This window comes from Pezoporus flaviventris, unplaced genomic scaffold (genome assembly GCF_033815535.1).
Source record: "Pezoporus flaviventris isolate CSIRO_AGI_PZ_B2104156 unplaced genomic scaffold, CSIRO_AGI_Pfla_v1 ptg000031l, whole genome shotgun sequence".
Lineage (NCBI taxonomy): Eukaryota > Metazoa > Chordata > Aves > Psittaciformes > Psittacidae > Pezoporus > Pezoporus flaviventris.
The window spans coordinates 40,581,951-40,605,916 of record NW_026892579.1 but is presented as its reverse complement, the minus strand read 5'-3'; the positions used below and the strand labels follow the sequence as shown (position 1 = coordinate 40,605,916).

Here is a 23,966-nt window from a genome sequence, read left to right as displayed (position 1 = left end):
CCAACAATAAAACTGGCTAAACTGGACAGATCAAAAGAAGTCTTCAGAGGAGCTAAATATAAAAATTGCTTTTGTCCCTTTCCATCACACATGACTGTGGTGCTGCCTTCAGACACTGAATTTAATTGCTGCAGCAATTAGTCACAAAATTCACAGCAAGTTGAAACTGCCAGATACACCAAAGAGCATCCCTGCACTACAGCCCGATCTTCCCCCACAGAGGAAAACCAACCAGGTGAATAACCCACAGTTAATAAAAAGCAGCTAGCCATCCCTGGGCTGGGACATAAGCAAGAACAAGGCCAACAGCCTCGTGCCTCCACTCAAGTCAGTGCAGGAGCATCCCTTCCCCTCTTCCTCAGGCACTTTGGTACCCAGGGGTCACAGCCCAGAGCATCCCCACAGGGCAATGTAGCAGAGACAGAGTCACCAGTGCTTGGACTTTATTTGGGGGAAAAAAGGCAGAAAGAAACCACACTGTGACGCTCATCAGAGCCCTGCTTCACCACATCAGCCACATTTTTCCTTCCACCCACAATTATTCCCTTCACAATTACTTGTGTGCAACTGCCTACAGTCTTCTGGAAACTAAATGGCATCTACCAACTTTACCCCTCCTCAGAAAAGCCCCAAGTATGGCAAAACGCTCCCCCTGGCAGCTCTGCTATTCTAGATGCTTTGCCAGTTGGATCTGCAATGCCTCCACACCCTTTTTAAAGTACCTTTCACATACAGATGCAATATTCATCATCCACTAATGTTTTTAAAAGGCCAGATGCTTCTCATCGGCTGCACCAGGTGGGCAACCCACCACTTGGCAAACCCGTAACTCCCTGGTGACCACAAGCACCACCTCCTCTGGGCTGGCAGAAAAATACTTTAATACAGGTCAGAAAATCAAGACCATGAAGGGCTGAAGGCACCAATTCTCCCATGAGGCTGCTATGTGAGCTAACAAGCTATGATGTATACAATGTAAATATATAGACGATACGCAGGTTGGTAGGACTAATGACAAGAAATCACTGGTAAGACCTAGGAGGACTTCCAGAGAAAGCTTTCCACACCATAAACTTCTGGATTAAGACTAGTGAGGTAGGTTCGTGGAGGTAGAAATCAGGTCCATGGAGGTAAAAATAAGGTTCATCAAGGCTCATGGAATAAAATGAATTTAGCTCATACAGAGAAGAAAGTAAAGCTCCCTGCTGTCAACTCAGGCCAGAAAAAGGCTCTGCAATATCTTACTGACCGTGAGGGGAGTTTCAATCCTGCCTTAAAGAGCAGAGAAAATGACACAACTTCCTAAAACCTTTGTCAGCTTATTCATAAACATTTTAGTATTACAAACATTTTAATCATCTGTGCATCCCCTGTACAGTATCATTAGGCTTTCTTAAAAACAAACAAATAAACAAAACCCCATATCAAAACCAGAAAAAAAACAATATAGTAGGCAATGTCCTAGTATCCAACATCCCTAATGAAAAACAAAGCTACCAACACAGCTCTCGGTGAACACAACTTCCCTGCGGTTTCTCACTTCCCAGCTGCAGCTCTCCTGGCACCAGCTCAGCAACCACCCCAGCACCGCACTACTCCTCCCTACCTGGAGAGCAAAGCCCTCCAAGAGCCAGTACAGCTGCCATTGCTCAGTGTCCTGATGACTCTCGAGCCAAGTTTCAGCACAGATTATGCCACCATAACGCCATGCTGCTGCACTGGCATGAGAGGATACCTTATACATTTCTGATGGCTTCACTGATGCTCTTCTTGCTCAGCTGTTTCCCCCAGAGCAGCAGCTGGACCTCTAAACTACTCTCTGGGATTCAGGGTTTAAAGCAATCACCTCCCTCATCACCAAAACAAATGCTTGGGCCTGATAGAGGACCTACATGATCACACCATGACATCTACTTACAGGCGCAGAGGACTTCATGCAGCCACCACCCCACCCATGACCGGCACCCAAAGGTGCCTACATACCAATTGACAGCAGCATGTCCCCCTGCACCTGGAGAAAGACTGATCCCACCACCATCCCTGCTTCCCACCAGCTCCCTCACCTCGTCCCTCTGGCTGCCCCAGGCTCAGGAGGGAAGTTCCGGAGGCCAGGCCAGGCCGGCCACCCCATTGCTCCGGCTGCTCCACCACAGCCCCACACAAATCAGGAAGCGGAGGCGAGCCGGCGTTTATTTTTAGATGCTTTTTTTTTCCCTTAAATACGACACAAAAACACATGCACAAACCACACGTTTGCTCTCACTCCGCCCAGTGATGGGCTTTATGTTTTACAGCCCACCAAAACTCAGAAATTCCCTGGCAATAGTGGAGAAGAGACATCACCGTATCACCCCATATGTTTCCATTAGCACCTTCAGCATCCCCATACCTACATGGGCATAATTAGAGTCTATCAAACAATGAATTAAGTCTCTCCATGAAGCAGTCAAAGCCTGAAGTTTGCTCAGAGCAGGAACACACTCTTAGCACTGCTATGTTGCATTGCAGGTGGGGTGGCTCTGCTATCAGCTTGTCTCTTTTCCCCCCTTCCCAAAAAACACTAAGAATCCAGACATCCAGGAGCACCGGCAGCTCACACCTCCAAAGTTTTGCTGCAGACATTTCAGAGAAAGAGAGCTAGCATAAGATTATTTGTCCCTTCCCATGAGTTCAAACACAGTTTTGAATCCCTGCTAACCAGGACTTGGCTGCTGCTTCTCTTCTCCAGCTCCTCAGAATCATAGAATCATAGAATCGTTAGGGTTGGAAAGGACCTTAAGACCATCTAGTTCCAATCCTGCTGTCATGGGCAAGGACACCTCACACTAGACCATGTCGCCCAAGGCTTTGTCCAGCCTGGCCTTGGACACCCTAACCCTAACCCTGAACACTGCCATTTACCACTTCTCTGGGCAACCTCTTCCAGGGTCTCACCACCCTCACAGTAAAAAACTTATTTGTATCTTTGAGTGTTTCAGTTAAACAGCATACGCAATCTTAAGAGCCACCCCAAACTTTAGTTTCACAGGCCTCTTTTAGGGATGCCAGGATGGGGATGCGAGCAGCACCACCCTGCTGCCCAAACCACCCCACTGTGTGATGCAGGTAGCAGCATCCTGAATGCATCACCACAAAGGGCAAAGCTGTCCACAGCCTCTGCTCACCTTACGGCGAAAAGTTTCTCCTGAACTGTTAACAAAAAATTAAATCTTCTGTTGTGATAAAGAAAAAGAAGAGGCTATTGGTGAGAAGAGCTTCAGGCTTTTGCTACACTGGAGACACATAACAATGATACAGCTGCAAGGCTGCAGGTATCATTAGTTACCTTGTCTGTGCCTTATGTGATGACGTACAAAGCCCATTCAACACTCTCCGGTAACACATCAAGGTGCCTGATGCCTAGATTAAGTATCTCTTTGCTTAAGAACTGAAAGTTATTTTACAGAGTTGATGGGGAAGTGCATTTGCTGGCCAAAGGGGAAGCCTTATGCTTGTATACCCATGCCCTGAAGGAGACGGTGGAAAGCAGCACCAGTGGGCTGAAAGGGGCTGCCAGTACCCCCTGAGGGCACAGAAGCCCGGCACCAAACACAAATGAGCTCCCAAGGGAAAGGCATTTACGTGTCAAACCTCTCATTTCCAAACTCCAAAGAAGCCTACACACTTCTCTTGCAGCCTAATGGACTGTGTTTATTGCTGCATCCTTCACTTTATAGGTCAACATATACCAGAGAGCTAGCAATTCTCAGCTAATCAGATTTCCATGCAGACTGACAAATGGCTCCCAATGAGAATATAAAAACCCCATAAAATAAACAGTCCCTATAATCAACTTTCTCGATGTAATGCAGTAAGTGTGCAGAAAACTCATAGGCCTTATTAACACATCTGACTGCACTGCACAGCAGCATCCTGGGGGCTGGGGGTAGTGGAGGGACCCCAGCCTAGACCAGCTGCAGGAAGCAGCATGTTCCTGCTGGTCTTTGCTGTTTGTGCTCCACTAACGGTGTGTTATTGTAAAATTAAATTTGTGGTGATTCCTCGACATAGCATTAGTGTGCTCACCAAACGCCAAAGCCTAAAACCAGACTGTGAACGCGCACTCACAAAGCCCGCACTCCACCACTTGATTACCCCAGACTGGACGCTTCTAATAGGCAAGTCCTTTGTACCTCCCCAGCCAGACCCTAAATCCATGAACTGACATCACCAGTGGGGCAGGTAAATCCTCCTTCCCACAAAGATCAAGCACATCTCCTTGTTATCCTGCCCCTGCAGCTCTGCCGCATTCGGTCCCTCCAAACTCCAGCTCCACTTTATCCCAAACTCACTCATCACCAAGAAGAGCTTGAAAAGTTTAATGACACCACTGACACACATATAGTACCCTTTCTCCCTCCCACTGCAGCACTCATGGTGATGGTGGGATGCTGCACACCCGAGAGTTAAACCACTGAACCCAGTGAGTGAGAAGGAGAAGAGATGCTGTACAGAGAAGCAGACAGAAAATCATGACCTCCTCCTCCATGATGCCCTCAGATGGCCTGAGAAGATGACCAGGATTTCCAGTTAAAACACTGGTGCTCTCAGAGGTCTGGCTCCCAAGCTGCTGAGCATATGAAAGGGATGGTGAATTTGCCAAGGTCCCTGATCAGGTGTGAAAGAAAAGCCCTGTGCACACAATACTCTTACTGCAGCTATAAATAGTCCTCTCTGAACCAAAGTTATACACACTGTATTGGACACCCCTGACTTAATAGGATTTGCCTGGTAGCCCAAACTACCTCTAGCTACTGCAGCGCAGCCTTGCTGAGCAATTTTCACAACACATGCATACCATGTGGTGCTGCAACTGGGGGGGGAGCAGAGAGATAATCGCATGTGTTTGGTGTCCTGGTCACACTAAGGCATGAGGGGACTGAAAAATTCCTAAAGGTTTGTAATGAATTTGCATGCACAAAATGATGAGGAGAAAAATTCCAGGCTGACTGTTTCAATGTAACAAGCTCATCTCACAGCGACATTTCAGAAGCTTCTGTTTTACTACAAATGCTGTTTCTTTTCCCTTTACAGTCATCCGTTTTTATAGTGGTAGAGTAAGACAAAAAACAATGCTCTAATAAAATATATATTACAATACCATTTATATAATGTCCAATAATGTTAAATATTAGATTGTTTTCCCATTCAAGTTTATCACATCATCTCACCTCCTGTAAGTAAACTAAACAAGTTCTCTCACTGAGTCAAAACTGTATTCAAACAGATGTATAAAATAAGAATTTAAACACCCCTTATCTCACTTTATTCCTCCTAAGTAAATTCCATCCTGTTTGGGTTACTGCCTGCAATTCTGAGATGCTGACCCAAGTACTGTTATAATCCTTTACTGTATCATTCCCCCTTTGCCTTTGTGGTGTTTCAGGGCCTGCTGGTGGTGTTGAGAATCAGGTCCAGGTTGTGCCTTGACACTTCATATGCAAGATGTACTCCCTGCCCTGGGTCCTGAGGCTGGGCTGTGCTGCCAGGCCCATGCCTGCCTCCCGCTCCACCATCTGCCTCCCAAAACTGAGCCCCTATTGCTTCCATCACCTGATAAAATATTCCAAAACCTGTTCACTCATCCGCTGTGGGAAAAACTGACACTTCCATCCCCAAAATGTCAAAGTGCCAAGGACTATTTAAACCAGAAGTGAGCAGCTAGACTCCTGACTGCATAGCCAACTTCCTCACTTTTCCCTACCATTGCAAGGGTTGAGAAATCACCAGGCTGAAACATCACCCCAGCACCTTGGGGCCTCAGCCAGAGACCAAAAGACCAGGAAGCAGCAAGACTTTATGTTGCTCGGATGCAGAACAGTAAGATGTCTTCTGCTACCTTATTACGTCATCCCCATCATCAGTACCTCACAGGCAACAATCTTCAGCAAGAATGAAGTAGTACTGTTTCATATTGCATATTCCCTACCAACCCCAGCTTCCTTCAAGTTTATCCTTCAAGTGAAGCTTATGCATCACCATAAGCAACACAGGAACCACACAGCACAATTGTAAATGCTTATCCATGTGCTAAGTATTGCAGCTTACTGACCCTACTGACTCAGGACAAGCTCTCAGTCGTGTCTGCCATCCTGGGCACACTGTGGCTCCAGGGCTTAGGGATGCAGTCTTTGTGCAGGACTTCTGTGTTTTTCTGGGATGCTGTTTGGCTATTGAGAGCACTGGGAATTTGTAACATAAGAAGAAGAAATTAAAGTTGAACTCAAACTGGTTCAATACATTCATTCTGAAACTAAAGTAGCAAAAAATGTGATGCATCATTTTTTCCTACCAGTCTTTAATGTTATGGCAAATGCAATAATGATGAAAAGGGTTGGCTCTGAGCTAACCTCACCTGTCTACACCCCATCTGCTTTTTCAGGATGTACCATGCACCACCATGGCAATGATATACATACTGTTTGCATGGCTATCTATGAAACCCAGGGACAAGTGATTGTAAAGAGACATGTATTTTAAAATTTCATTAAAGAAATGGCTGTAACACAATCACAAGTCACTCAATGCACTGGAGGCTGAATGTTGCTAAGGAAAATTATGAGCCTTCCCTGTAAATACCCTTATCTACCCACAACAGAGAAAGAGCCAGTAGCTTAACATCATCTTTATTCAACACATGTACTCGACCACAATAAGTTGATCACAATAATTCAAAACAAAGAAGCTAGCAAAATACAGTAAACCTCAATAAGCCAAGTGAAACAGGGCTAAAAGGCTCTACCAGCTACGCCTTGCACTTAGTTCCCTCCTAGGAAACCTGTAGGAGATGGAAGGACAATCTACTCCCCAAGAGCTTCTACACAGGATGGATGACAGACAGGTTCCTCCTTCTGCAAAACCAGTTTTCTTTATTATGCACAAGTGGGTAATTCAGCTCAAGGGGGAAAAAAAATAAAGGGCAGAGGGGAGGTAAGGAAAATACTTGAATGTTAGAACAAGCAAACTACTGAGCTAGAAAATCTAGATTAATTTAAGCATTCCTGCAAATCTGTAATAGACAAATGAATGGCTCCCATCTGGAAGTTCGGCAAATTAACTTGGATCCTGGTTAAGAAAACAGCACCAGAGCCTGCTTCCAGAAATGCAAATATCCAGTGCACATTTGCAATCCAATCACAGGCTAAAAATATAAGACAACTCAGAGAAATCTGATTTTATGTCTACCCTCTTAATAGGAAATAAAACAATCGCTCTCTGTAGACACAGCAATCTGGACTCATTCTTCCTGTTTGGAGAGATGCTGCAAGATGTCTTTGCATCATTAAAGTCTTTCAGCTGCTTCTGACTGCAAGGCCACAGCTCCCAGAATGGGAGCCTGACTTCTCCATCTCCTTTTCCAACTCATGCCCCTGGCTGCTCTACTGTACTGTCCTCAATTCTCTGTTTACAGCACTTTACTTGGTCCTTATCATTAAGAGCATTCTAGTTCCTTTTTCCCAGAGAGGCTCATCTTTGGCCTTCAGTAAGAGATTAAGTGCTCTTGCTCTCAGTTTGCAGACAGAGAACTCAGCCACAGGCATGAACAAGGCTCAGGACTAAACTTAGCCCAGAAGAAGGGGCTAGTGTCTCTGCCAGTGGACGAAGTAAATTAGGAAGGCAGTTTGGAGCAGGAGCCTGTTTTAGATGCTCCCTGGTGGTGCTTACCTCCTTCTAGGCTAAAGAGAGAGCCTGGGGAGACCAGGATTAGCCTCTGTGCCTGGGGACTTTCTTTCAATGCTACAACAGGAAGGAAAAGCCATTACAAGTTAATGTCATCCATATGGTTCAAGAACTGACACTGCAAGGGAAGTTTTATGGTGTTCCACCACCAGAAGGCATTCATGGAAAAAGGACATTTCTCTGTGGATGAGAGATGGCTTTCTGTGATCACAGCAGGCACAGCTGAGAATTTTAAACCAAAGGAAAAAAAAAAAGCTTTCTAGTGACACGAAAACCAGGAAAATCAGTTAACTTCCACATCTGGTTTCAATAAACAGACAGGGAGATTGGTAAACATGGACAAAAAAAAGCACATAATGTCATCCAAACTTAGGCGAACAAAGAGCATGTTAACATTAATAGCAGCAGTCAGATAGGACAGCAGATAATTAGCCAGAAATGCACACATAAGGAGTAAGAAGTAAGATCAAGGATTAACACACTTGATACTGGGAGCCAAGACAACACAGCAGGGAAGTCAGGAAGCGGAAGAAGAAACTCAGAAGGACGTCATCATGGCCAGCCTATGATGATGTCCCATAAGTGCTAAGGGGTCAGTGCTGCTTGGGAGGCCAGACAACGGCATGGGTTGTCCTACACTCTACGGAGTTTGGATGGAAATGCAGTGTAGATTGCAAGGTCCACAGCAAAACAAAAGTGCTAACAGGGTTTATCGTACTGTGGAACTGTAACTTCCTAAAACATTCAACTGAAGAAGCTACTATTAACATTAAGAGCCGACCACAGCAGACACGACAGCAATTGTAACCCTCCAGCTTCTGAACCTGAACAGGGTGATACTAATTCAGACACTCCAAATAGCCATAAGTGCTCAAAGAAAGTAACTCTGGAGGCGATGTTAAACATAGAGAGGTGGTTTGGGTGGAAGAATACTCTGAGGTGAAACATGGAAATCCTTATTTTCAATTTCCCATGAGCTTTGAGGACTAAAAGGACCTTGGCATGGAAGTCAACCAGCCTGAAGTGCTCAAGGACACACTTGTAAGAGGCTTTATGGTAAGAATATGGTAAAAAAAAAAAGAGCTGGTACTTGTAGCTCCAAGCAAAGCAGGGGAGACATCTAGGGAATGATTCCCAATCTAACTGGACAAACAATCACTAAAAAAGGGATTTCAGGACTAAGCAGTGACTGCAAGGACTGGAAAAGAAGGGCTGCCTGGCAAAGACAGCTGTGTCACAGAGGTCAGGAAGCAAACGGGTAAAGAGAAATTGCCAAAGTCAAGCTGAATTAGATCATGCAAATAAAGAGCAAACATCAAAATGTTCTTCAGTGATGCAAATTAAACAAGAAACTGAAAACAACAGTAAGAAAAGTGGGAGACTAGCAGCACTTGGCTGATGCCTCTTAAAAAGAAAGCACAGAAGGGAGAGACTCTTTTGCTGTAACCACATCAGGATTGTGAACACCATATGGAAAAAATAAACCCATAGTGCTGACAAAAAAATAACCCCAAACTATTAAACAGCCCATGAGTAAGTTAAAACCAGAAGTGGGGCAGTTTTGAGTCAGGGAGGGAGGTGAACAGTTTCTCAGCAGGCCAAGCACACGAGAGGGGACCTCTCAGAGAAAACTAAGCAACAGGATGATGAGAGTCTTATGATGCGAAAACTATCTTAAAAATAAGATCAAATGGGATTGTCACCTGCAGCCTCATCCCACAGCATCCAAAGGCAAGACCACTCTCAGTGCTCTCCTTCAGCATCTCTGGATTCCTTTGCGACCTCAGCACACCATCACCCCTCTCTGATCTCTTTCAGCACTAGTTGCAGCTCAGGCTCCCACACCCAGAGGTTTGGAGGAGGGGAGGGTGCTCATTTTTAAGCACTGGTCATCTGAGTCATTTTGAAACAGGCACAAAGCTATACCACCAAAACAATGGTATCTGATGCTGGGTGGGAGCAGTTTGTCTCAAGTTTACCTTCTAAAATTTGGTAGCAAATACTTTAAGACTAAAACTAAGCTTTGCCCTGAACAACCTTACCATAGCACAGATGTCTGCCTGGAGTTCACTCCCAAACTTTGGCATTCTGAGCAAAACCAAACTGCATCATTTATAAGCACTATCATGACTGCTTCTTCCACCACATGGAGTTAACAAAAGGGGATTAATTTACTTGAGAAATCTAGGATTAAAAAGTGTGCAGTATGAGCCAGTTTTTCAACATTCTCCAGTGAATGAAAGTGTCACTATCAAAGCACAGGGTTGCCTTTAGGAGATGAGAAAATATTTTGTAGCTCCATCAAGCCAGTATTCAACATTACATGCAGTAACTGGCTTTGTGCCTGAAGTTAATTGAGAGTTAAAATCAAAATCTTGCAACAACAGAACTGCCATCAGACAAGCCAGAGACGCAAACCTATTATTGTCCAAAAATATTATTATATTATTAACCAGAACAACTTAAGGAAATAGTAAGAAGCTATTATGAGTAACTCCATGACTTATGCCCGCTCCGCTGCTGCTCAGTAGCTCCAAGCTGTCTCAACTGGGTATACAACCAAATGTATCATCGCTATCCACAGCAATGAGAAACAGCTTAACCTCTAACCTGAGGTCAGATTTGAGGACATTTCCTCAAACCAAAAGACAATTAAAACCAGCATGAGCACATAGGCAAGTCCATGGCATCAACAGACACTAGAGGATTTTTGTGAGTCAGTGTCTCGATGCAACATGGTACATAGTGTTATGACTTGTAGCTGTAAAAATGTTAAAAATGTACAAGTTCACAGAATGCATGAGGACCCAAACTGAAGTCTCCTCTGCAGCCCTGCCTTTTCTTTCACAAACCACTGCCTTTTGAAATGTTTACTCATGTCCCTAAATTCAGCTCCTTAACTAAGTGCTGGGATGTTCTCTCTCCACACCACATAGCCAAAAGGAGACCTTCTGAGAATAAAACCAGGACGTAAACAGGTATTCCCATTACAAGGCCTACTCCAGATGGTAAAATAATCAGTGAATATTTTCACATGCTCTGCACATGATGCTGCTAACTCAAGAAAAAGAGCGCTGTGACCTCCCATAAAAAAGAAAAGCTCTTAAGTATCATTATTTACCCAGATTAAGCATGCATCTAAATGCATGGATAAATCCTGTCAACCCCATGATAATTTAAGCGTATGTCTCAAATGAAATACAAGACTGAATGGTCTTCTGGCTTAGGGCAGACTTTAAATCCCTTTCATTACACACTTTTCAGCATGAGACAGAAGTACAACGATGAAGCAAAGGAGTAGATCAAAAGAGAAACAGGCTACAAATCACAATTTATTTTATTGTCAGGATCTTATCTTTAAAACATTCCTACAGGGAAGGAGCAGCAGGGAAGAGGCTCACAAATTGTTTCAAAGACACTACTGCGCTGGCTGTCTGCTAGTAGATTAATCATTTAGTGTCCACCTAGCAATAACCATAATGGTTTTGGAAGACATTCATATTGCAAAGTTGTAAGAACATATAGCAAGATGCAGTAAAGCTGAATTTAACCTTTCTTCATATTACATTTGCTTTAGACGTGTTATCTCCAGTACAGAAAGAACTAACTTCAAGGAAAAAAACTGTCATGTAGATTAAAGGTTATTGATTACCCAGACAACAGTTCCAGCCCAGCAATTTGAGATCTCTCCAAGGGGAAAGAAAGAGATGGCATTTACAGAAACGGCTTCTAATGAGAAAACCTTAAGGTAAGGAAGGTGAACCAGAGAGCAACAAGCGTCAATTTTCATCGATTATAAACAATGGTTTGCTCTTTTGGTTTTATAATTGCATTTCCCTTTATTACTACAGTCCCTATGCTTTACCTTCCTTCAGAAACACCCACTGCTAGGCTAGGGTGGCCAGAGATGGATTATATCACAGTAACTATGCACAAAGCATATTAAGCCTTGCTTAAACTTGCATTTTGCCAAGGAGAGCCTTAAATTCATCAGTTTAAGAAAAACCCTGGAACAACTGGTGTCATCAGGGGACTGTCCCTTTTTTCACTGGTGATTTGAACAGCAGTTTTGCACAGAGCTCCATGATGAAGGAGTATTTTATTTCTAAAACAAGTCCCAGTATCCCAAGCAGGTAAATTAACTTCAGAGACAGCACCGAGCCCGAAGAAATCACTCTTCCTAAGAAAAAAAACCAAAACCCAAATAGAAACAAACACACAACACTCCCACCCCCATCCAAAAATGAAAAAGCTGCTTCTTGCAAGTCTCCTCCTGACAAACCAATCTTACTGAAGGTAACCACGGAGAAGTCTCCCCATTGGCCGAGGGCCTGAGCCAGAAGGACTTGGGGAACGAACCAAGTTCGTTCGATGGGCCAGTGCTCCATCATGGAGTTTCACATGGTTTTCTGCAGACAGAAGAAACACACTCCTGCAAAGCTAATCCTCATTACACTCTGTGTTACAGCTGCGGGATGCCAAGAGTGTTGAAGCTCTAACACTTGGGCTATACAAGAAAACCCAACCACAGGGTTGTCACAGCTTCTAACAGCCCTTGGTTCTGCAGGTACTGGATGTGCCTTCACCAGATATGAAGTACCTGCAGTTCCTCTATTGTGAGAGAAAAGGAGCTAAAAAAAACAAAGAAGAGCAGAAGGCAGCTATGGTTTAAAGAATGCTCTGAACTGAGCTACAGCTGAGCTTGCACACAAACAGATTTGGGTTTCATGGACAAGCAGCAACAGTACAAGAATTAAGTAAACAGCCATTTGTCAAATATAACTTCCTAAAACAGTTTGTCAGAAAATGGCAACTTTGGTGGAGTGAAGCAATAGGATGGAACGGACATTCTCACAGCATCACGTTTTTATTTAGAGAGGACAAACAAGAAAAAAAATAAATACATCTTGCAGATGGCCTGTCTCGGAGTGGCCCTGATAAAAGCCTCTGCAAGCTGACCCTGGGCCAGCCACATTCCAGCTCCAACTGCACAGCCTGCAGAAGCATTAGCAGTAATTAAGAAAAGCCAACTGTGGTGATGAGCCAGACCTTTGTAAAAGAAATACACGCTGCACTGATACAGATTTCTTTTTCCTTTCACTTTCTGGTGGACTAACATGGTACGCTCCTTATAAAGACAATTCCCAAGTGCTTGACAGTTGCTGCTTCACTCTTGACTCATCGAATCCCAAATGGGACCCTTGGCATCACTCATCCCAGCAGGCCTCAAGGGCAGCACCAAGGACTTTATGTGCAAATACTGCTCTTCCAAACGGCCACTCGTGTCTGAAGCACAGCCCCTGGGAATTCACTGTGATCCTACAAAATGTATTGAGAACCACTGATACGGCCCAGTACCTCTTTATTTAAAGAATTTCTCCATTCAGCCACCACCCGTTTGGCCTACACCATCTGTTTTCAGATGATACGCAACTCTGACCTAAAAGCCTCCAGAGGATGGAGAAACCCACTAGAGCCTGAAACAATTTGTGCTGAACAGTGATGTTCTTCCACCATTAAGCAGGCCTACGGTGCACATATATAGCTCAGCACTCACTTGTACGGCTCACTGAAGGATTAGTTGGCTCGTTCAGGCAGGCAAGGGTAGACCCTTAAGTCGGTTAAGTAATTTGAGGCAGGATGATCATCTGTCTCCTCCCTGCCCACAATTAACTATTCCATAGCCCTTGTCTTGCTAGGGCTGAGTACTGCTGGGAAAGCAAGTGAATGAGAGGAGCTGAGCTTCTAGCATGGCCAGGAGAACCCCTCAACCCTAAGCTTCCAGGGGTTTAAAGAAAGTTGTAACAAAAGGAGCTGATCCCAGAGGTGCTCCAGGATCCTGCTCATTCCACCTAAAGTTCAGTGTTTCAAACAGAAGGGAAATAAAGCAACGAAGCTTTGCTGTAAGCTAATGAATTGTGTATCTATGGCTCAGATGGCTGTGAAGACCATGACAAGCTTAAAACAGCCTGCAAATTTCTAAAATTAAATGGCTTTTGGTGTTACAAACGTTGGCCATCTGTTCAAATGCTCATGTTATAGCTAATTTAACCTTTCTTCTTCCACTCTCTTCTCCTAACTCAAGCTCCCCAGGAACAAGAAACATGGCTAAAGTCATTGCAGTTAGACAGCTCTCCTCTTCCACAAAGAACTGCCCACAGAAAACATGTTTATGGTTAGGACAGACTATGGAAGCAAAGGAGAAAAGAAAAGTGGTGATAAGAAGCAGGATGTTATCTAGGTCTCACAGGACAGCTAAAATCTGCAGAAAGCCAGGACTGCAGGTGATATTCAGAGGAGAACTCATCATTTCGAAAGCTGTGCTCAATGTCTCTGACACAGCAAGAGACCTCCAGCCCACCTTTTCCAACCTCATCTCAGGATATGGAGGGCTTCAAAGTGAAGTATGACTGCTCTCGACGGATTTCATATATATTTCTAATGAAACTAGCTTCAAAAAAATAATAACTTAAGAAAAAGATTAAAAATCACTCTGTAATTACTCAGCAAGCAAGGCCAGCCCAGGCTTATAGGGAGAGAAGTGGGTTCTGAGCCGTGTATGGTATGAAGTGAGATGACACAAAACCACCAAATTCTGCAGTTCAGCATTCTTTCACAGTCTGCGTTATTCTGTTTTCTGTTCCTTGTAATAAAAAGAGGAGCAGGAAAAGGAAAGAAAGAACATCATGAGTTCTGATCAAGATGAGGAATTAGGGGGAATGGGAGACAAAGCAAAATTAAGCAATTTGCAGGAAGAAACCAAGCCTGGGCTGGTTTAATTTCCCAAGCTGGGAAATTAAAAGTTAAAAAGATGTGAAAGTCAGTGGCTGAGAATGAGTAGGTCTTCTGAAACCACCGAAACCACCAAACCCTCCTGAAATGCCTCTTCAAGGAAATTGGCCACTCAGATCCCAAGTAGCCCCTGTCCATCAGGACCTCTCTGGCATGAAGGAAAAGGCAATACATGCATCTTTATGCCTCCAGCTTTAGGCTAGGAATGATGGCTTCAGAGGAGACAAGGCAACATGCTGCTTTATCGTGTAACATTTTAAACCAGCTGGAGTTGGAACAGGTTTTGATGGACGTATTTGGATAAAATGCTGCACAACTGAGACACTGTGGTGAACTACCCACTGCATTAAACACAGCCAAGTTCAGATGGAGAGAAGTGCCCCCATATTTGCTTGGAAACCAATCTGGGAACAGGTGTGAATTCTTGGTATTGGAGGTGGCTTAATTCAAGGGAATAACTGAATGAATTACCTGGAAACATTGCCACTTGTTATTTTCTAACACCTTCAGCACAAAACCTAGCAAACGTTTAGCAGCCTGACCTTTGGGATGAATGTAAAAGCAGTGCTACAACACCAAAACAAAATATTTTCCTGTTTTTTTTTAAAGTCAATAGGACTGGTATTACTTGAAGAATGGTAGCCTCAGGGAATCTGTTTCACTGCAAAACTGTTTAGGCAGCTGTCATTAGTTTAAAAGCCCATTTTTGTTTAATGACTGCAGTTTCACATTTTCCCAATGCCATGCATGATAACTGTCATCCCTAAACCTTAGATTTATGAAAGCATCCAGCAGCATCATTGTACTCAGGGGTCTGCTGATATCCCCATTATTAAACCACCTCCTACAAGTTTTGACTTGCATAAAACCCCTAGGTTCTGGCTAGGTGCTCTCAGGCAGGATGCTGCTCCATTCCCACAGGGTATCTGGGATACCAGGCAGACCCATCATCACCCTTGGCTGGGCATCTTGTAGAGCACGGGAGGCTGAAGCGAGAAGGATTCTTGAGATGCAATGAGAAAGAAAAACCCTTTACAGTTGTTTAACTAGCAATAGAACAACCCCCTTGCCATCATGGGAAGGTTTTGGGAGGGATGGAGGGCATGGTAAGGCTCACTCTCCAACTAAGTCACACTTTATCCCGGGTGGAGAGACAATGTGCTAGAGGGGAACTCAACCACAGAGCTGGGAGTCTGAAACAAGCAAAAAACCAGCCTGCAAAACCAAACCCCTTCCCTAGAGACTATGACCACTATCTTTAAAAGCACACTGATTCAAAAAGACAACCTGAAGTAATTTCCCGGGTACTCTACGAAAGTTAACATTTAGTACCTTCCCACTTTGAAATGTCTTTTGCAGCTGCTATCTTTCATCAATTCTCCATTCAGTTGCCATTTTGCAGATAAATTCATCTGCTATCTTTACAGTGGTGTACAGGGACCATTCAGTCCTTTTACCTGACTATACAAGGAGCAGAGTCTGTCAAATATATTTGGTCAAACTTAAAACAAAAATCCCAATGAAAACTCAAGCAAAACAAAAGGAAAAAGCTTTTTCCTCAGATTCAGAACACTTAGAAAGGCATTTGCAAACTCAGGGAAGGTGCTCCTAGGATATTCTAAACTCAACCTGCTCAAGGTTTTGAATACTGAAGTTTCTATTTTCATACTTTTACATTAACATATCTATTGTGTTCCTTGTTACAGCATTAAAATATTTCATCATAATTCAGAAAGAAGATATTTTAACCTAGAAAAAAAAGACATGAAAAGCAAAGTGCCTTCGTGATTCCAATATAAATGATCAGAACTAGCTAAGTAACTATTCTGACAGATAGGTAGCAACGGTACATCACAAACAAGGACACTTGATATACACCCTGAAGGATACATGCTTTAATATTGACATGCCATGAAAGAAGTTTTTGATGGTAAATCCCTGAAATGAAATTTCCTCCTCTAATTACAAAAGCTAATATTTTTCTTAAACTATTTTTCCTTGCATTTCATTGAACAAAATGTCAAATTATATTCCCCTTGAAATTCAATGAAGACCACATTTCCTTCTTTTTTTTTGTAGAATTAAAAATTCCTTGAATTCTGTAGTTGAATCCATTTCATTTTTACTGCAGCAGATTCATCGTATTTTGTGACTACACTCCATTTGCTGATGAAATCAAAATTGCGACAATTAATTCTCAGGCACCAGGGTGTAAGACAGACAGACAGCAAGCACCTAGCAACTAAAATCTCTCCCACAGTGCCTGCACCAAAGTAGGAACAGAGATACCAGCTGGGATCTACAGCCCAGTCTTCTTCCAGCTCTCCAACCCAGTCTGCACTTGAAGAGAACAGAATAGTGCAGTTAGAAGGGACCTACGATGAACATTTAGTACAACTGCATGCTTCTGTTGGACTGAAGCTTCATCCCAGATGACAACAACAAAATCTGATGGTCAGATCTGCTTCCCAAGCAATGCAGGGCAGCTCTCTGGAAGGAAGCAACTGTGATTTTGATTGCTAAGAGACAAGATTTTCTAGTAATCCAAGGGCAGTATTCATAAGTATGAAATGCTTGGGGAGAACGAAACAAAACTGTCTGGCTTAGCTCAGACCCTCTTTGCTCTGACAAAAAACAGTTTGCACCCCACCAACCTCACTGATGCTCTGCTCGAACTTCACCAGAACACTGTGCAGGAGGAGGGCAATACCTGGATGTGACAACAGAGGTAGATGCAACACATGGTGGTGGTCAGGGGAAAAACAAAACAATGCCTTCCCCCCTAAAAAACATAAAGCCCCAAACCAAGCTTCTCAAACAGAACTGTTAACAAAGCAATGAGACCCAAGTCATTGGCTGCAGCAGGAATTCAGCAAAATGCTCAGACCTCTGACTGCACTACTCAGCCAACCTCAACCCTAGGGCATTCATTTATCTTTGCTTTATCACACTACTACAGGGTGATAAGGAGAGGAGTGAGAAAACGAACCACATCAAATTACCACATTTATTTTAATTAAGAGGGCCTGAAACAAAAGCCAGCAAGATGGATGGACATGAGTGCTGGTATGATGCCCACAGGAGGTCTCATTTGCTTGAATGAGATGACCCTTCAAGTGCTCAGATTTATAAAACGCACGGCGCTCCCTTGGCGGCTGCCCTGGTAACTCCACCAAGCATCCCCAAACCTGCTACCCTCCTACACCAAAGCTTCTCTCACCAAGTACTAAGTCCCTGACCATAAGCCAATGCACCCTTTCATTTTATTCCAAGCCTGGCCAATATGATGGAGGTCACATGAAAATTATAGAAATGTAACGATGCACTATAAAGGAAAGGGAGAAAAAAGAAAGTGTTGAGCTCATGACTAATCTTTGCAGCTCTTGCTATGAACAGGATTTGTACAGCCATCTTGATTTTTTATAAAAATAGTAAATCGTATTACCCCCCTGCTGCAAGACCACAATGCTGCAAGATTCACAATGATACCTTAATACAGCTTAAATAAAAATAGCACTACCTGAGTCAATCTGAGCATGATAATGCTTTGTAATCCCACACTGCTAGAGAATGAACAGTTGTATAGCAGTGAATCAACACGACATACTTGCAATAGGAGACACTCCTTTTGCATGCTATATAGCAACATCTATACAAAACGTGGAAGGCAGGTGGTGTTTGTAGGAGGCACAGTACATGATGGGAAAATAGTGCTGTTACAGAATAATTCAGACCTGGTACCCCACTATCTTCTATCTTGGAAATCTTGGCTAGTAACTTCCATTTTTAAAAGAAAGCCTGCTTCACTGCCCATTACAGTGAAGAATGAAAAAAGTTTGAATTTTAGAAGGTTTTCCTTAAGACTGGAGTGACACTGGTTTTCCTCCAGACCTCAGGCACCTCTCCTGTTCTCCATGATGTTTCAAAGACAATGGAGAGTGGTTCAGCAATAACATCTGACAGGCCCCTCAGCACTTTGTGGGTGCACCTCATTGGAGCCCATGGGTGTCAAGTTTGCCTGTGTGATCTCTTATCTGATCCTTCATGAAGCGGAAGTTCTCCTTTCTCAGGACTTTCTCTCTTGCCTCCAGCATCTGGGATTCCCAAGGGCTGGCCTTAGCAGTAAAGACTGAAGCAAAGAAGGCACTCAGTTACTTCACCTTCTTTGTATCATTTTTCACGGGGGCACCCACCTCATTCACAGCAGGCCCACATTTTCCCTTTTCCTACTGGATGTACTTGAAGAAGCCCTTCGTTTTGTCCTTGACATCTTTTGCTAGACTTAATTCTAAATGGACCTTAGCCTTCCCCATCACATCCCCGCATACTCTGACATTCCTATATTCCTCCCAAGCAGCCTGTCCCTTTTTCCACATGCCACAGAATTCCTTCTTCTGTTTGAGCTTTGCCAGAATCTCCTTGATCATCCATGCAGGCATTCTGTCCCCTTTGCTTGATTTCTTACTCATAGGAATGCACTGATCTTGAGCTTGGAGGAAGTGATGCTTGAACATTAACCAGCTCTCTTTGAACCCCCTACCTTCTACAGCCCAAACCCATGGGATTCCTCCATGTAGGTCTTTGAAGAGGACAGACTTTGCTCTCCTGAAGCCCAGGACTGTAATCCTACTTATTGCCCTGCTTCTTCCACAAAGGATCCTGAAGTCCACTATCTCATGACCACTGCAATCAAGGCTGCCCCAACCTTCACACCCCCAACCAGTCCTTTGTTTGTTAGTACAAGGTTCAGGAGCACACTTCTCCTCATTGGCTCCTTCACCGCCTGTGTCAGAGAGTTATCATCAATGCATGTTAAACATGAACTGACACAGCCAGATCACCATAAGGCTCCATACAGAAACTGCTACACTCTGGAGATGGACCTTCATACTGGTATGGACCTTCATACTGGTATGGACCATCTCAATTCCCAGACTGGAATAAATGACATACCTGAATTTATACCTGTTACAGCAGCAAAAATGTGATGTATGAACACAAGACACCTCTAAATTCTCTTTGCAAAAGTGCACCCGGAGCCCAAGTTTCCCCAAAAGATAACACAAGACCTTCATGCTTTTGAAAGCACTGCCCAAACGGAATACACAGGTAAAAGAAACATTAACTATGGCAAGCAAGTATTAACAAGATTTTTTTTTACTTTAACCTATGCAGGTGTTACCTGAAACAACAACAAAAACCTCCTAATTACAATTTAAACTGACAGTTTAAAATTACCTGGCCTTTGCACATATGGCATTACAGTCACCGATCCCATACTCCCCTCTGCCCTCAGGAAATGACAGCTTGATTCATCTTTCAACATCTCAGAAAGATCAACCGATGATTCAGGGCCCAATATAGCAACTACCAGTACAACCAGCATGCAGGTTTATAATACAGATCCAACGGTAGCTGCGAGGCTCGGGGAGAGGAAGGGTTCATAAGCTATTACTCAGAAGAACACTTTGGCAAAAGGTACAGAGGATTCACGATTTGGCCTTGCATTGCTCATGTTTTATGGCCATAAGCCTTAGTCAGAAGAACCGTCTGAAGTTAAATTAGCTCCTCCCAGAAAATGTGGATAACATTTTAGTAAGTAGGGGATGTTTTCATTGATGAAAGATGTAATTGATAACAAATATACTTAAGGGGCATTAAAGAAGCCCTTTAAAAATGCGAAATAAGCATTTTCTGGCAAAAATGAGCACATATTTAAGGTGGACACAAGCACAGTACAGCACACAAAACCCCAACAGCCTCCCTGGCCCCAACAAAATACAAGTGCAGATGGCTACATTTCAGTTGTACAGACACTTCAAATAAACCTGGGCCCATAGGCACCAAAAGGCCCCTTATCCATGTAAAATACATTGATTTCGAAAACGGAGAAATCCGTTAGATGCTTGGGATATGCAGCTATAGTTCGTTAGTCAGTCTGAACACACAGGAGCTCTAATAGCTTGTATCCTGTGCCCTAAAGAAATGCAACTAAAGAATGAACTTCCTGAGCAATTAATGGGTAATGATATAATTTGGTTAATCTCATTGGGAAGAAATCTAGAACTGAAAGGGGAAACAGAGCACGTATTTCTCTAGAAACAATGAAAACAAACAGCAAAGGGCGATACAGAGCAGAGTCCTGGCCGGCACTCACCGGAAGAGATCAGCTCCACTAGAGGAAAAGAAATCACACTGAATTACATCAGCATAAAAGGTGTCTCCCTGGCTGCAACACCACAGTATCAGCATTTCTTAGCAATCTCATTCTCCTGCAGCTCTTTACAGAGTCAGGGTTTTTGCTTGCTTACAACTAAGGATCTACTGAAGTGCAGACAAACGAAAGACATGGAAGTCTTGGGTACAGGCAGTACAAAATCAATCACACACGTCAAAGATTAGTGTGAGCTATGCAGCTCATTTAACCCTCTGTAAGTTACATTCCTTTAGATCAACACAGTTGGACAGAAGGGAAAAAAAAACAGCTAAGGTTGCTCTCTGACACAGAAAACACTTTGCCCCAACAGAAAGTGCAGGCTTTTTTTATCTGTACAGCATAAATTGTACAGATTTTCCTTGAATTGAAATATTTTTTAAAATATCTCATTTATTTCACTAATCAAGTCTCATGAAATTAATTTTGGTGCAAAGGTAAAGATTAACAGCTTGATGCCAAACCCCTACTTGAAGATTAGTCCTGCCAGCTTTAAAATGAAAGCATGCCACAAGCTCAGCAAACGCAAAACTTCTGCACCCAAGTGCAGAACAAAAGCCAACACTTGTATTTTCTATTACTAATTTAATTTCTCTATTATTAATTTAAGAAAAGCTTTGAAAGGAGCAGGCTCTGGAAAGTACTCACCACCTATCTTGGAACGTCTTCAGAGAAAGTCCACGGGGCTTGACTGCCTGAAGGAGAAGACGTAAACCAAACATGCTTTATGTTACAGCTTTCTTTAAGTGACAACCTTCCCACTTTTTGGCCTCCCCTGTAAAAACCAATTTTCCCATCTGAAAATCAGAATTAGTCTAAACATGGAAACCCCCTTCCTCCATGTCTTACCCTACACTAAGAAACAACTTTGTTCCCTGCATATACGTTTTATAATTTACCCTGAAACAGCAAACAGCTCCCATGTTAAAAAATACATAGATTTGTCTTGAATTCAGACAGCAAATTCCTCTGGAAATCAAAAATCTGTCAAAACCACCCTTCCTACTAAATCCTTCTGAAAAATTAATCTTTCAAACTAAGCAAGTATGGAGTTCAGAACCAGAAGGTTTATTTGGCATGTACCTCAAAATATTACTATGCCAAGATCTAACCCAGGAGAAGAAGAAACAAAATATGAGAGTACCAGTTTCAATTTCTGTGGAGGCATTAAGCATTGCTCTGAAAGGCTGGAAATCACTTCTTTTTCCACTGAGCATGCTTCTTGAGGAAGCACAGTATAATAATCAGCATCCCTTCAGCATCTACCAGTTGTGAATCCTGAGGGGTCATCAGCACTTAAGGACTCAGAGATGAGAGTACCAGGAGTGAGATCACCTGCTCCTGTGACTCCTAATCTCTCAAAGACCGTGCACTGAAAACAAGTGACTCACTGTGACTCCTACCCTCCCACAGCACTGACCATAACTTCTCCTACCACCAAGGTCAGGCACAGTTGGGAAGCATTCATCTCGTTCAGTCCAACATCTCCAGTCTCACCACATCAACTTTCCTGCCAGACCTTGTCTGACCCAGTAACCCTGTTAACTGGGACAAACAAAATCCCACCAGGTTTGGGACCCTACTCCCAGGTGCCTCAAGCCCACCCCTAACACATACATTTGGTCTGCCTGACACAAAACCCCAGCCACAGAGATCCTAGACATTACCATAGCCTCCCAACAGTCTTCTACAACACTTCACCATTCCTAGAGTTTCTTCCTTTTGTGATACCATTCAAACTCATTACCACAGACATGAAGCAGAGGTTTCCTATTTCTCCCCTCACAGCAGTCTTCCAGACACTGCAAACCCATTGTGCCAATCCTTTGCCTTCTCTCTAGGCCCAACACTCTACTCCTTCTCATCTTTCCTCTTGGGTCCTGTTCTTCAGATCCCCACCAGCCTTTCTCATTTTCTCCATGTCCTCCCCTCAGATGCAGTCCCCCACACTGGCTCCAGTGCTCCAGTGCTGCTGAAGGAGATGCAACACAGGACACAGCAAGACCACCCTCCTGTTTATGGAAGACTGTGTCTGCTGCTGTTGGGCAGGACAATGTTGGCAAAGTCATTTGAGACCATGATCCAAAGACGTTTTTCAGCAAAGCCCCTCCAACCACCCCTGATTAGTCTGTACAGACAACTCATTTACCAGGGTAACTGCAAGCCCACATAATGTCTTTGGTGTGAATGATGGACCCTCCGAGTTAATTTTTTGGTTTTGTCTACAGGCATTTGAAAATCTAACCCCTCCTCCAAGTGCTTGTAACCTCTCCTAGAGTTTGGCACTACCTGCTGAGTCTGAAGCAGTTTTTTATGAAATGGATCAATTAAAATGACCCAAGCCACACGGTCCACCTCTAGAAATCCCAAACAGTACTTCCTTTGAGCTTGGTGACATATCAGAGCTAAGCCTGGAGCAGAGTTAGCACACCTGCACTGTACCATCCATAAGGAAAAAGTTTAACCAAAATTTCTTTTCCCTTCCAAGAATACCAAAACAGTGCCAAAAACCTAGCTAGGATTAAAGTACATCCTATCATCTGCTCTTCTTCTATCCACAAGACCCATTGCCCTGCTGTAGAAGGAAATAAGGATGTCTGACATGATTCGTTTCAGACTAATCCACGCTGTTACTCACAAGCACCCAGAAAATACCTAGGTGGGAAAAAAATGTATTAACTCCCAGGAAAATACCATAATAAGGTCAGAGTGACCGTACCGCAATTCCATCTCCTCCTTATTAAAAATCTAGCATGATATTTCTTTCTTTTTCATTGTTATCGAAACCTCATAAATTCTCCACAGGTTTTCAGAAATAATCACCCAGAGGAAACTGAAAAGAACAAAAGTGAAGCAGACTGAAGTCGAAATCCAGCTCCTTCTACAAATGATGAGAACAAGACAAGTGTTATGGAGGCGAGCTCAAGGCATCCCACCCTGCCCCAGGGTCACCGGCCACCCCCCTGCAGGTGCAGTCTCCCCTAATCGCTGCTGGTGCTGGTTGACCAGCTTTTACTGAAGACCATGCGTCTTTCCACATGCGTCCTCCCAACATCTGGGGAGTTGTTTTAAACAAACTCTTCCCTAAGGCCCAGAGAACCTGGAACTGAAAATAAACAAAAAGATAAAAACTCTTAAGACTGCTCCCTAAATCATTTTGTGAGTCTCTATTTTATCCTGGTATCCTCTCTTGTCAGTGCAGATTTTAACTACATTTATCTTCTGCTCACAGGAAGGAAGA

At 43.4% G+C, this 23,966-nt stretch overlaps 1 protein-coding gene across 6 annotated transcripts in view; it reads right to left on the bottom strand.

The window, feature by feature from the left end:
• The window catches only part of HPCAL1 (hippocalcin like 1), a 78,286-nt gene that overhangs the window by 25,211 nt on the left and 29,109 nt on the right, over positions 1-23,966 (bottom strand). For 5 of the 6 annotated variants that reach the window (XM_061460823.1, XM_061460824.1, XM_061460820.1 and 2 more), the window contains exon 2: positions 21,374-21,420. The gene's annotated coding sequence lies outside the window, so the exon portion shown is untranslated. Of the gene's footprint in view, positions 1-2,063; positions 2,217-21,373; positions 21,421-23,966 lie in introns of those variants that run through there. The other variant, XM_061460826.1, reaches the window with a different exon arrangement.